The 13,222-nt window shown below is 40.3% G+C and overlaps 1 pseudogene; it reads right to left on the reverse strand.

Moving 5' to 3' along the window:
• Window positions 1–231: 231 nt before the first annotated feature.
• Window positions 232–480, reverse strand: LOC102839396 (annotated as a pseudogene).
• Window positions 481–13,222: the final 12,742 nt, after the last annotated feature.

The following is a 13,222-nucleotide window of genomic DNA, read 5'->3' on the forward strand; positions in this document are numbered from 1 at the left end:
GGCCAGTTCAGGCCCCTCAGCCCCAGTGGCCACTCTACCCCATGTTCACCCGCACACACATTCCTGGCCACCCCCAGACATGCTTGCAGCCATGCGGGAGCACACACATACATACACACACACACATCCACAGAGGGCTGGGATGACTCTGGACCCACACCCTGGACCCCTGGAATATCTCTGGTTTGTAGCACCAGTGGGTGGGTTGGGAGGAGTGGGTCCTCTGCACTGCTATTGGTTGGTTGCCTCACAGACATCTATCCAATCACTGTACACATCCCCAGGTTCTGAGAGATCTGTGATGGGTGTCTGGAATTCCTCTAGGCACAAGGTACAAAAGATGACTCCGGTGTTGCAGGTACAGTCCATTTTCACATCACAGGACTTCTCGTGGTTGCAGAAAGGGCAGGTGAACTGGGTCTCTAGAGTGCCTGTCATCTTCATGGGGTGTGGCTTTCATTTTTATTTTCTGTGCCCCATGTCCCCAGGAGGATAAACCTTGCCTTGTTGAAACAGTACCTATTGCTATGTCTTTAGTCACCATTTCTTTTGCAATTTCCAATCTCCTGTTAATCTCATCCAGTATTTGAGGGAACTTCAAAGTTAATGGAGAATGGAATTAAAAAATAATGGCTTGTTCCTTGAATTTTTCTTTTTTTAAAGTTTTTATTGTGAATTGAGTGATAGTTTACATGGGAGAATATCCGTTTTACACTGATTGTTTCATTGCAATGATTACAATTGCCTCCTTACATCATCATTCAACAGTATTTGCTTCTATTCCCTCTGTTTGTTTTTTTGGGGGAAGGCGTACACAAAAATAATCAGGAATATATAATAATTTAAACAACCAAAGGGCACATTCTGCAAGCTTGTCTCCTGGTTGCCAGCACTTAGTCTTTCTCTTTCCATTAATCCAGAGTCCTGGGCTGCTCTTTCTTTCCAAGTCCTCATTTCTGCCTCCATCTCTGGTGTGGTTGCTTCTCTGAATAGGGTCCTGAATTCCACTTGTGCTCTTTTCCCTTGATGGTCCTAGGGTCCTCTGTTCCTGGACTGTAAAATTAATTGTTGTTATATGCCTTGGAGTCAGTTCCGACTCATAGTGACCTTGTAAGGGTTTCCTAGGCTGTAAATCTTTACAGGACCAGAAAGCCTCATCTTTCTCTTGCGGAGCAGCTAGTAGTTTCAAATTGCTGACCTTGTGGTTCACAGCCCGATTCGTAATCACTATGCAACCAGAGCTCCTTGTAAGATTAATTAGTCCCCCCCTTTTTGTTACAGAACTTCTACTTTTACAGTTGTGACAGTTGCAATTAGTCACAATAACAGTTACTCACTATTGAATCATAAGAATCTTATCACTATCTCTTTTCACCAGACTCATCTAAACAAGATGAAAACTATTCAGTGAGGATTGTAGCATCACTCCCGCACACTGAAACTAAACTCCTTCTTGAAAACTTGTAAGCCAGTCACTTCAGGCCTTTATCGCCCCTTCATTTTAGGTAGCCAGTATCTAAGTTGCCAATCCCTATCTACCCTGTATATAGACGGGATAGGATTGATATTTGATGTGAAGACTCCTTCCCTCTCGGTTGATATTTTGAGCTACTACATCCATAAGTATAGGTCAAGTTCATCAAATTGTAGCAATTTACACTTGTTTCCTTTATTAAAAAAACCTTTTTTTTTAATCTTCCTCTTGTCGAATTCTGATTATCGATTATCAAGCCACCTAGGCTAGGTCAAATAGGTGCTATCCACAAGTGTTTCCCTGAAATTTTTGAATCTCCCTTATACATTCCATTTTTCATCTTTAGGAAGACAGTTTTAGTGGTCATTATATCTTACACTTTGCATAATCACTCTATCTTTCCTGCACCTTCTTGATTATGTGATATGGTTGTTGTTGCTATTAAGTGCTGTTGAGCTGGTTCTGACTCATAGTGGCTCTGTATAGGATTTCTGAGGAGCGGTTGGTGGCCCTGAACCACCAACCTTGTGATTAGCAGTCCAATATTTATCCATACCAGAACTCCATATAGTATAGTTATTGTTGTAGTAGTTAAGTGCTGTTGAGTCGGTTCCAACTCATAGCGACCCTGTATAGAGTTTCCAAGGAGTGGCTAGCGAGTTTGAACCACAGACCTTTTGGTTCAAACCAACCTTGAGGTCAAGTGCTTATCCTATGGTGCCACACTAGGACTCCTCTCCATGGTTTAATTAGATAATTGCATTAAAACCCTTGCATGCTAATTCTATCATTTATATAATTTCTAGGTATATTTCCCTTCTCATTTTTGGGTTGTATTTTACTGAGTGTTTGATATCTGGTAATTTTTGTTTGTTGACAAACATTGTTCATTTTACTGTTTTAGATACTAGATGTTTTAGTTTTCCTATAAGTATTTTTGGGACATGATTTGATTGTTTTAAGATTTTGTTTCAAGCATTTTTTTTCTTTCTTTCTTTTGTCATGCCCAGTATACCCTTTAACTAAGCTTAATTTGAGTCACATCTGAGACAACATCCTTCTGAATACTCTGCCTGGTGCACCATCCGTTGTAAAGTGCTAAGAACATAAAGTGTTTCTGACTCTGTGTTAGCTCCTGAGACTGCCCGCTAACCCCTGCTCCTTTTTTGTATTTTTCCCCTTGCCTTGCGTAGTTTCCTCACACGTAAATGCTGATCTATTCTCTGAGCAACTCTCTCCTGGCTTACAAATCTTAGTTTCCTTTGCCTTGCTGGTTTCTCAGCTTACTCCTCAGGCAGTATGCAGGGCTCTGTGTGGTTTTTTTCTCCCTGCACTGCTGACTGGAAATCCTTTCCAGGAAGTCAGCTGTTACAACTGTAGGGTTCACCTCATTTATTTTCCCTCTCACAGGGATCACTGCCCTTTTCTGCCTGATGTCCAATATATGAAAACTCGTATTTCATATATTTTGACAGGTTTTTTTAGTTATTTCTGTAGAAGGGTAAAGCTAATCCTTGTTATTAAATCTTTATTAGAAGTACAATTCCAATCCTAGTACAAAGTTCTTAGGTGACAATTTGAGGCATACTTTAAAAATCTTAAATGGGAACCAATAATTTTATCTTGTGATTCACTCCTTGGAATTATCTCAAAAATTTTATCATTGCTGTTGTTGTTAAGCACTGTTGAGTCAGTTCTGACTCATAGCGACCCTGTATCAGTTTTCCAAGACTGTAAAATCTTTACAGGAGCAGAAATCCTTATCTTTCTGCCACAGAGTGGCTGGAGGGTTTGAATTGCTGACCTTGTGATTCAAACCTACCTTGTGGTCCAGAGCTTTATCCTACAGAGCCACACCAGGACTCCAATTTAATCATAGATATCTAAATGATTAAATATAAGAAATTGATGATAATGATAGTATGATTTTTAACACCGAGACTGCTAATGACAAGCTCAGCAGTTCAAACCAACCAGCCAGTCTATGAGAGAAAGATGAGATTTTTATGCTCCAGTGAAGACTTACAGCCTTGAAAACACTATACAGGTTAGCTATGAGTCAGAAGCAACTTGATAGCACCTGACCACAATTATGCATAGGTAAGGAGCCCTGGTGGCATTCTAGGATAAGCATTGGAGTGCTAACCAAAAAGTTGGCAGTTCAAACACATCAGTTACTCTGAGGGAGAAAGATGAGGCTTTCTTCTGTGAAGATTTACAGCCTCAGAAACCTTACACAGCTTTGCTGCATTGGAAATAACTCCTTGGCAGTGAGTTTGGTTTTGGGTATTATGTATTGGTGACTTGACAACATGTTTTGCATAATCTTAAGTAAAGGATCTCTAATAAAAATTTGCATATTAGGTACTATTTTCATCCATATTTTTATTGATAGTAAATTGAGTTTATAGAGTTTATGAAAGTCACCCAAGATAACAGAACTAATAAATGGCAGAGATAGAATTTAAATGCAGAAACTGACTCTAGAATCTACATTTCCAATTACAAACAATAGAGAAATGAATGAATTAATTTACATTTGTATAATGAAATCTACACAATCATTTATAAATATGTTGTAGAAGAATATTTGAAAAAACACTATGTGTAATAAAATAACGATTGTTATTTCTTAATGATAAAACCATGGGTGTTCTTAATTTTCTTTTTTGCTCATTCTTTATAGTTTTCAGACTCATTGCCTTTGCTCATAAGAAACCCTTTATCTATATAACTATCCATGCATTTATTTATCGATCTATCTACAAGACTGTTGGCTTGGGCACCTACATGTGTGTTAGTCATGAATGAGTTCCTGAAGCCAGATTCTTGGCCTTCACTTCTGATGTTTTTGAGTTTCCTTTCCATTTCCATCTTTTCAAAATTTACCCTATCCTTTGTGATCCAGCTAATGTTCAAAATTGTCTCTGGTTATATCTATCACCACTTTTTAGGTCTTCTGGAGGTCATCATTTGAACTGCTCTAGTGATGTTCTCTGGTGTGACAGTCCCGTTCTGTCTGATTATGACCTACTTGAGGGTGCCAGACTCTACATGATCATTATATAAGTGTCACCAAGTCAGGTCCAACTCATAACGACACTGTCTAGAGTTTCTGAGGAGTGGCTGGTGGGTTTGAACTGCCTACCTTGTGGTTAGCAGTCCAGAACTTACCCTATAACTCCATGTTTGGTTGTCATTTTATCCGTATGTAGCTTTCTTTCTTCAGTTTTTCCCTCCATGCTTGGGTGTTGTTGTTGTCAAGTGCTGTTGAGTTGGTTCTAACTTGATAATAATTAATCCCTTCTTGATAATAAACCCTCTTTGATTACAAGATAACACAGTAATAAACAACTTTATTCTTTGTTGGTCATTGAACACATTTAACCACCATTTACAGTTGGGGAGACAAGTCTTCTCACCCCTGCTTCTCAGGGAGGCATACTGAGACCTAGACTGAGTAAGAACTTTCTTAAGGCACAATAACCAACAAGTAGCCCATCACGAGTTAAAATCTAGATGTGCCAAATGCCTGCCAGGGTTTCTTTCTATTCTAGGATTGGAGAATAGTCGAAAAGATCAGGTTTTGGACTTGAGTTCTCCCACCCTACCTTTCCTTTTGTCTAATTTCAGTCTTGGGCTCCAGCTATCTTCAACAATTGTCTCTGGTTTGAAATTATGTACATGACCCTGGAGGCCATCAGTGCTTCCTTATTGATTATCTACCCAGTAGGTCTGAAGGCACACCATTGTATACCTGCTCTTTGGCCTCTAATATTGGCTCACCCTCCCTGGGCCCCAGGAGGTGAATTTCTAATGTTCTTCCATTGCTCAAGTACTAACTTGAAAGCTATCGAGCTTTTTAATTGGCTTCTGATTTCAAAGGATGTACCCTTCAGGCCTGTGCTTACCTGGAACTGAGCAAACCACTCTTTCCTCTCAAAACTCTCTATTAATCCCACCTATTGTCCAAAGGAGCTTTGGTAGCGTAGTTGTTACGAATCAGGCTGTTAGTCTCACTGTTAGCAGTTCAGAACTACCAGCTGTTCCGTGGGAGAAAGATGAGGCTTTCGGCTCCCGTAAAGATTTACAGCCTCGGAAACCCTTTACAGAGTCGCTGTGAGTGGGAACCGACTTCACAGCACATAGCAACAACAACAACAACATTGTCCAATGTGGCTGCAGATTTGCAGGCTTTATAGCTCCCAGCGGGTGCTGATCTGGGTCCTAGGAGTGGAACTTGCCACCAGAGTTGGGAAAGGCATTGCTTATTCAGTCTGCCTGATTGGACAGTCTGGCAACAGACAAGACAAAGCAGCCTCAGCCAAGGACGTGGCTTTTGCCAGAAGCAATAGTTTTGATTCCAAGACTAGTTTTATTGTCTACTCCTCTCATTGTGCCTTTTCTGAACTCAGCAAAGAGAAAAGCTAAACTCATTCACCCCTTTCTCCTGGAACTTCAACCTCCGTGCCCTAGCCTCTCTGGTCTGTCTGACTGCCAAACCTCCTGCTCTAAAGCACCTACCTGTTTATTTTGGCTTGAATGCTTTTTTCCATTACTAACCACCCACAGCACAGAGCAACTCTCCTCTGCCTCTGTGTAGTACAAGATTCTTCTGGCTCTCAAGTCTTTTCTTTGCTATCTAGAGACTCTGCTTTCTGCTTTACCAATTCAAAGTCTGCTTATTCTTGGTGAGTTATCTCAAGTTCTGACTTCTCTCAGAAAGCCTTGATAACTCCTGCCCCCATCAGTCTTTCCCCTTTCAGTAAACTCATGTGGGGATGCTATTATGTTTGTTGTTGTTAAGTGTCATCAAGTCAGGTCCAACTCATGACGACACTGTCTAGGGTTTCTGAGGAGTGGCTGGTGGGTTTGAACTGCCGACCTTGTGGTTAGCAGTCCAGAACTTGCCCTATAGCCCCATGTTTGGTTGTCATTTTATCAGTATGCTGCTTTCTTTCTTCAGCTTTTCCCTCCATGTTTGGGTGTCGTTGTCAAGTGCTGTTGAGTTAGTTCCAACTTATAGTGACCCTATCTATATACGGTTTCCAAGGAGCAGCTGGTGGGTTTGAACTGCCAACTTTGTGATTCACTGCCTAGTGCTGATCCTACAGCACCACACCAGGAGTCCATGTGCCTAAGTTGGTTGTGAACTATTTGATATCAGGAGTATTCCCTTTAGTGATCATCACGGTTGCTGTGCTAAATCATCATGGCCTGGATTTTTTTTTTGGTGTTTTGGATTCCTTTTGTTTTAACTATAGCACCTCTTGATATTGTACTACTTCAGATGAGAGACAATGAGAACTTTGGCCATAAGGTAGAGTAAGTATCAGGGGTAAGCAAAGATAGTACTAAGAGTCCTTTGCTACTCAGAAATGGAGTAGGGAAGAGTCTAGAATTACCCCAGATTTCATCTGAGTAATTAGTAGAATAAGAGGCCCTGGGTAGCATGAACAGGTCATGCACTTGGCTGCTAACTAAGTCTGGAGGTTCAAGTCTACCAGAGGTACCTCAGAAGAAAGCATTGATGACCTACATCTAAAAAAAGTTCTACTCTTGACATGCATGAGCTCATCAGAAGAGATGAATAGACCAGAAGACACTTAAAAAAAAACTATCAGGACAGTTAGGGTATTCATTGAGTTAGGGAATGTGTGTATGTATGTGTGTTTATGTTATTATGTTATATGTGTATGTGTTGATGCATTCTGTTTTGGATTCTCTCTCTCTTTTTTTTTTTGGCATTGGAGGCATGTGTAACTCAAACCCTCCCTAAAGCCAGACCAGGAATGTTTCAGGCTCTAAACACCTGTGCTAAGGATGGAAAGTTGCCTCTCAGTGACAACAACTTCTGTGAATTAGCCAGGAGAAGAACGAGCCAGAGCAATAAACCCAATACAAAGTCCTTAGTTGTGTTGAGAGTCACCAGGCAATGGATGCAGTGTGACTCCCTGGTTTCACTCCAATTCCCCATACAAGTCACCTTTGTCAAGCTGGTCATGGGCTGCTGGTCTCTGGTACAGACAAATAAGGCACTTTCATGAAACAGTCAGCTATATTACTTTTAATCTTTTTAAAAGGTGAAATATACTTGGGCAAATAAATGGTATCAGATTTTACAATGCTTTAAGAACAAGCATCATAAAAAAAAAAAAATGAATGCCTAAGAACCTTTTATTCTGATATGTTCTACTTTGGATGAAATATACTACTTCTAACAAAGACTTGGTTGCGTTACTATTTCTTCTTGGAGTCGAGTGCTTGAAATTCAAACACATCAGCAATCATTCTTCTCACCTCAATCTAATTTCATATTGCAGGTGACAACACTATCTGGAGGGAAGACAAGATACATAAATAAAGTTTAAATTTAATAAGGGATGGAAATTTGAAGATGAGAGAGACATTGCTCTAGTTTGAGGCAAGACCAGCTGAAGCTGTTTTATAAGTTAAGGCTGGATATTTCTGAGGGTGAGAAATCCAGAAGTTCAGCTTGATGGCATCTCAAGCTGGGGAGCTGGTGCCACACCATGGTTCTGTCAACATTGTCCTGTGCCACTCCCCCTCAGGTACTGTTGGACACATATTCTAGATCTTTGTGTGGTCATTCTTAGCCCTAGCTCCCCGAGGCTATGGCTAGTCATGCTTGTGGGCACCAGCATCTCAGTCTCCATCTTGTAAATTGGATTCTGGTTTCTTCTGTGACTGCCTTACCTCTTCCTTAGTGGAAGAAGTTCTCCTTGTTTATCAATGTACGATAATCTTTCCCCTTCCCTTAAATTATGACAAATATAAAAATGAGAACCATTATGACATAGAAACTTCAGAAACTTGGAGAAATACAAAACAGATAATAGCATGAATAAAAGATGCCCAATTTTACATAGACTGCTTATAACGATTAAAAATGTGTCTGTATATGGAGAAATGCAAACTTGATATAGTTAGATAGTGAAAGCTTATATGCCATCATTTTCCCTGACTTTATAAGCAGGTTTTCATCATAAATGCAAAAAAAAATCATATCTTTGCCTTTCAGGTCCATGAGCAACAAATGGCCCTGAGGGAGTGAACCAAGTCAGAGGAGGGTAGATGTGGCCCCTGGCCAGTGCAGGCCTCTCGTTGGATTCCAGCCTCAGTGGTCCAAGGTCTCCACTTTCTGCAGAAATACAGCACCCCTGCCTTGCCTGCCCTGTCTGGAATGTTTGTGGGGATCTCTGGAGCAGGGTTTGCAAACACAGGCACTGGGAAGTCTGGTGGGTCTGAGGTCAGTCATTGGAGAAGAGCTCAGCAGATTTCTATTTCAGACAAATTCTCAGGCTTGAGCTCGCCCACCCCAGCCAAGGGAGCTCCTGATGGGGAAACAATTGAAGGCTTTTCAGTGCCTTCGCTCCAAAAAGAAAAAAAGAAAAAAAAAAAAAAAAGTTTCCATTGAGCCCCACCCATATTTTTAAATCTGTGTGTGTTTTTCTTTTTTTCTGTCTTTCTCCCTGATGGAACTTTCTGTTATCTAACATTCTCTGCCTTTTCCATACCTTTCTCTCTAAACAAATAAACCATTTATTTATTTACTTGATCAAGTGAGATAATGTCTGTGAAAGTGTTTTGTAAAATTCAAATGGCTGTACAATGCAGAGGGTTACTCTTATTTATTTTACCAGCACCTATTTTTAAGATTCTAACAAAGGCATTAACTTATAAAACAGCAAATACCATAGAATTTTAACATGAGTCTGCTTATCAAGGGAGCTGGTAAGTTAGGTGGGCAAAGCAGAAAACAGACAGTGTTGAAAAATGACTTTGGCACATTAGAGGTCTGCATATATATTTTCTTAAGTGAGTGATTGGTGTTGAGGGTGGGGTGGAAGGCAATACAGTGGAGTGTAAGAAGACCTGGACTGGATCAGGGTACCCGGACTCCTGACCTGGTTCTCACTTAACCTCTTATGCCTCAGTGTTCTCATTTATAGAATGAGGGGATTGAGTGAGACCATCTCTAAAGGAACTTGCAGGCGTAACATTTGTGATTCACAAGCTATTAGTTGAGATATTTGGTTCTCTTATCTTGATTTTTTATCACAGTTAGTCATGTGTAGCATTAATATACAATAGCTACAATTCAGAGTTGAAAATCCCAGGAAAGTATTGGGTAGTGAGTGGTCTGGTATTTGTGATTTCTGGTGTGTTAAGTGAAAGCTACCAAAGTTTAAACTGGGCAAGTATTGGAGGCAGACAGAGGATTACATATTCCATACCTGGTCAGCAGGCAGAACGCTATCACAACATGAGCACAGAAAGAAGTTGAAGGAAAGAGTCTGCTGCAGTAAAACACAGCCAGGGCCACGTTTCTGCCTAGAGAAAGCATGGCCTCTCAGAGTGAATATTCTGGCCTTAGCCCATAAAAACAATCATGGAAATCTAATTCTAGTCCTTTTCATGGGTCTGAGCATATAATGTCTCCGCACATAAAGAGATACCCTAGAGGAGAAACCCCAGGATGAGGTGCTTTATTTTTATGCATTGTGGGCCCTGTACTGAAGAAAGGCCAAGAAGTTATGGGGTTGGATAAACTTAAATTGTAGTTAGAATTACCACAGATCAGAGCATTTACTCATGATTCAAACTCCTTTGTTTCCTGCTATGGTAGCTGAAATGGGCTTTGATGAATATTGCTGTAGAGTGATACCATGCTGGTGCCTTATATTAGAAGTTATGTAAAATAAAATAGTAAGGAATGTAATGTAAGCTGATTTCATGTGTCCATAAAATGTTAAGCAATAAAAGTTGGTATACACATACACACACAGTAAGTATACATACAATAAAAATGGAGAAAAATATTAAAAGGAACAAAATTTTGTTTTTTGTTTATACTAAGAGGTTTAAAAATTTCAATTTGGTTCTTTTGACAGTTGTTTTTGACTACTGGAAGCATGGACCATCCATCGGTCACACAGTCTTTGCCATAGACCTGTCCTTGCATATGAGAACAAGGGAGGGCCGCCTGAAGCTAGAACAAAGGCGATCTGGGTAAGAGTTAATTTTCAATATTTGTACCATGGGTGGTACAAACCTAAAGAGAAATCCTGGTGACACAGTGCTCTGGTTCAGTGTTCACTGCTATCCAAAATGTCTATGTTTTGAACCCACCAGACACCCCTAGGAGAAAGTTACAGCTGTCTATTTTGTAACAATAACAACCTTAGAAACCCTCTGGGGCACTTCTACCCTGTCCTAACGCGTCTATGAGGTGGGGACCAACTCAACATCAATGTGTTTCGTTTTGGTTTGGACTAACCTGAATTTTGGTGATTTGAGCCCATCCTGTGGCATCATGAAAGAAAGGTCTAGAAGTCTGCTTCCAAAAAGATTATAGCTGTGAAAATGCCATAGAGCAGTACTGTTCTGTAACACATTGGGTAGCCATGAGTTGGAATCTGCTCAACAGCAAAAAATTTGGCATTTTTTTCTTTTGTCTTTTCAAAGAGCATGTTCAACCTGAGACATAATGTAAGAGCCTAAATCATAGTATTGTTACTATCTGTTGACAGCATTGCATTAAAAATTGTGATTTATTCGGAGATCATTAATTGTTCCAGGTACTATGTGTGATCTAATTTGACCCTTATACTCTTTGGATGAGAAGGCCTCTAGAGGATTTTCAACAAATGGAAGGCATGGCTTCTGACCCAAGGAATTGACTGTAAATTCTGGAGATTGTTGGTGATTAAAAGACATTTTACATAGTTTCAGTAAACAGACTAGGTAGAGGGATAAATCTGGATGACATGCTGTGTGCTGAGGTGTCTCTAGAGTTGGAGAGAATAGAATTAGAGAGGCTAGATCTGTTGCTGAGAGAAACTGGGAGTCTCATATATTTTGAGAACTTCCCTAAAGTAGAATTTGAGAATCCAAAGTATTTTCCTTTACTAAGACTGCCCTAACACAATACCACCAAGTGCAGCTTTGATGAACAGAAACTTACTGTCTCACAGTTCTGAAGCCTGAATTCATGGCATTGGTGGAGGGATGATTTCTCTCTGTTGCTTCTCAGGGAAACTTCTTTGTCTCCCCCAGTGTCTGTCAGTCTGTCTCAGGAATTTCTTCACATGAAAGCATCGCCCAGTGTGTCACCCTTTCTGTGTCTGTTCTTCCCTTTAATAAGACACTACTCAGAAAGGATTAGAACTAGGATCCACTCTACTCCAATATGACAATTATTGACAATATCTTCAACAGATCCACTCTACTCCAATATGACAATTAACTGACAATATCTTCAACAGACCCTGTCTCCCTGTCTTTGGCTGAGCTCCCTAGAGAAGGAAAACCAGTGAAACTTTATATATATATATGTGTGTGTGTGTGTGTGAACAAACGTTTATATCATGGAAATAGCTCACAATTATAGAGGTGGGAGAATCCCAAACCTGGGTCAGATGAACCAAGACTAGCAGGCAGGCAGGCAGGCAGGTCTGGCAGTTAGAAAGGCAGGCAAATAGGTCTGGCAGGCAGGTCAGGTAGGCAGACAGGAAGGCAGGCAGATAATAGAGCAGGCCACTGGCTTAAGTCCAAAGAACCAGAAGATGAAGGATGAGCTAGATATAAGATCCAGACCCAGCAAAAAAAGAAAGCAAGCTTTGCCTGACTATCCATTATACTAGAAGCGGGTCAAATCCCTATTTAACTATGTCTGCTCATAGCGAACCATCATAGAGTTAACTACACTGTTAATAGGCAGTAATCAGAGTTAACTACACTGTATTAGATCTCATGCCAAACAACTGGGAGTCCTGGCTCAGACAAGTTGATATAAAATCTTAACTATCACTGTACGTACTTGTCAATGTGGCACCTTTAAACCGTATGCATGATTTCTAAATAAAGACAATTATAAAGTCATAGTTATACCTAACATGATACAATTAAAAAGTATACAACTGGAAATGCCCCCATTTATATCTTATATTTCACAAATGAACAAAGCAAAAATAGTAGATGCACACATACAAAACAAATATATGTATATATAAATACTACAATCCTCATTTCTGCAACTGATCATGTGACCATAGCTGTGTTTAGAACTACCTTCTTCCACTACCCATTCTGTATTCCCTTTGCCCTCAGCAAGCACCTCAGTTGGTTTTGGTTCTCTGCCTGATGGTATGATGCAAACCTTCTTTCCTGAAGAGTCTTGGATATTTGTAGTCATGTTGGAATTGAGTTCTGTTATTTATTATTGGCATGGTAGTACTAAAAGGATCTCCTGGATTCCACACATATTCTTCTTTACCTCATTATATAATGTCAATCCAATTTCCCCTTGGTGTTGTTGTTAGGTGCCATTGAGTTGGCACTGACCCATAGTGACCTTATGCACAGCAGAACGAAACACTGCCCGATCCTGGTCCAACCTCACTACTCTTGCCACGCTTGAGTCCATCGATGCTGCCTCTTGGCCAATCCATCTAGTTGGGTGTCTTCCTCTTTTTCTCTGACCCTCCATATTACCTAATATGATATCCTTTTCCAGCGATTGGTCCCACCTGATTATATGTCTGAAGTATGAGAGATGAATTTTGGCCATCTTGGCCTCCAAGGAGCACTCTGGCTGCACTTCTCCAAAACAGATCTATTGGTTCTTTTGGCAGCCCATAGCACTTTCAATATTCTCCTCCAACACATAACTCAAAAGCTTCAATTCTTCTACGGTCTTCCTTATTCACTGTCTAGCTTTCGCAT

This window comes from Chrysochloris asiatica, unplaced genomic scaffold (assembly GCF_000296735.1).
Source record: "Chrysochloris asiatica unplaced genomic scaffold, ChrAsi1.0 scaffold00016, whole genome shotgun sequence".
Taxonomy (NCBI): Eukaryota; Metazoa; Chordata; class Mammalia; order Afrosoricida; family Chrysochloridae; genus Chrysochloris; species Chrysochloris asiatica.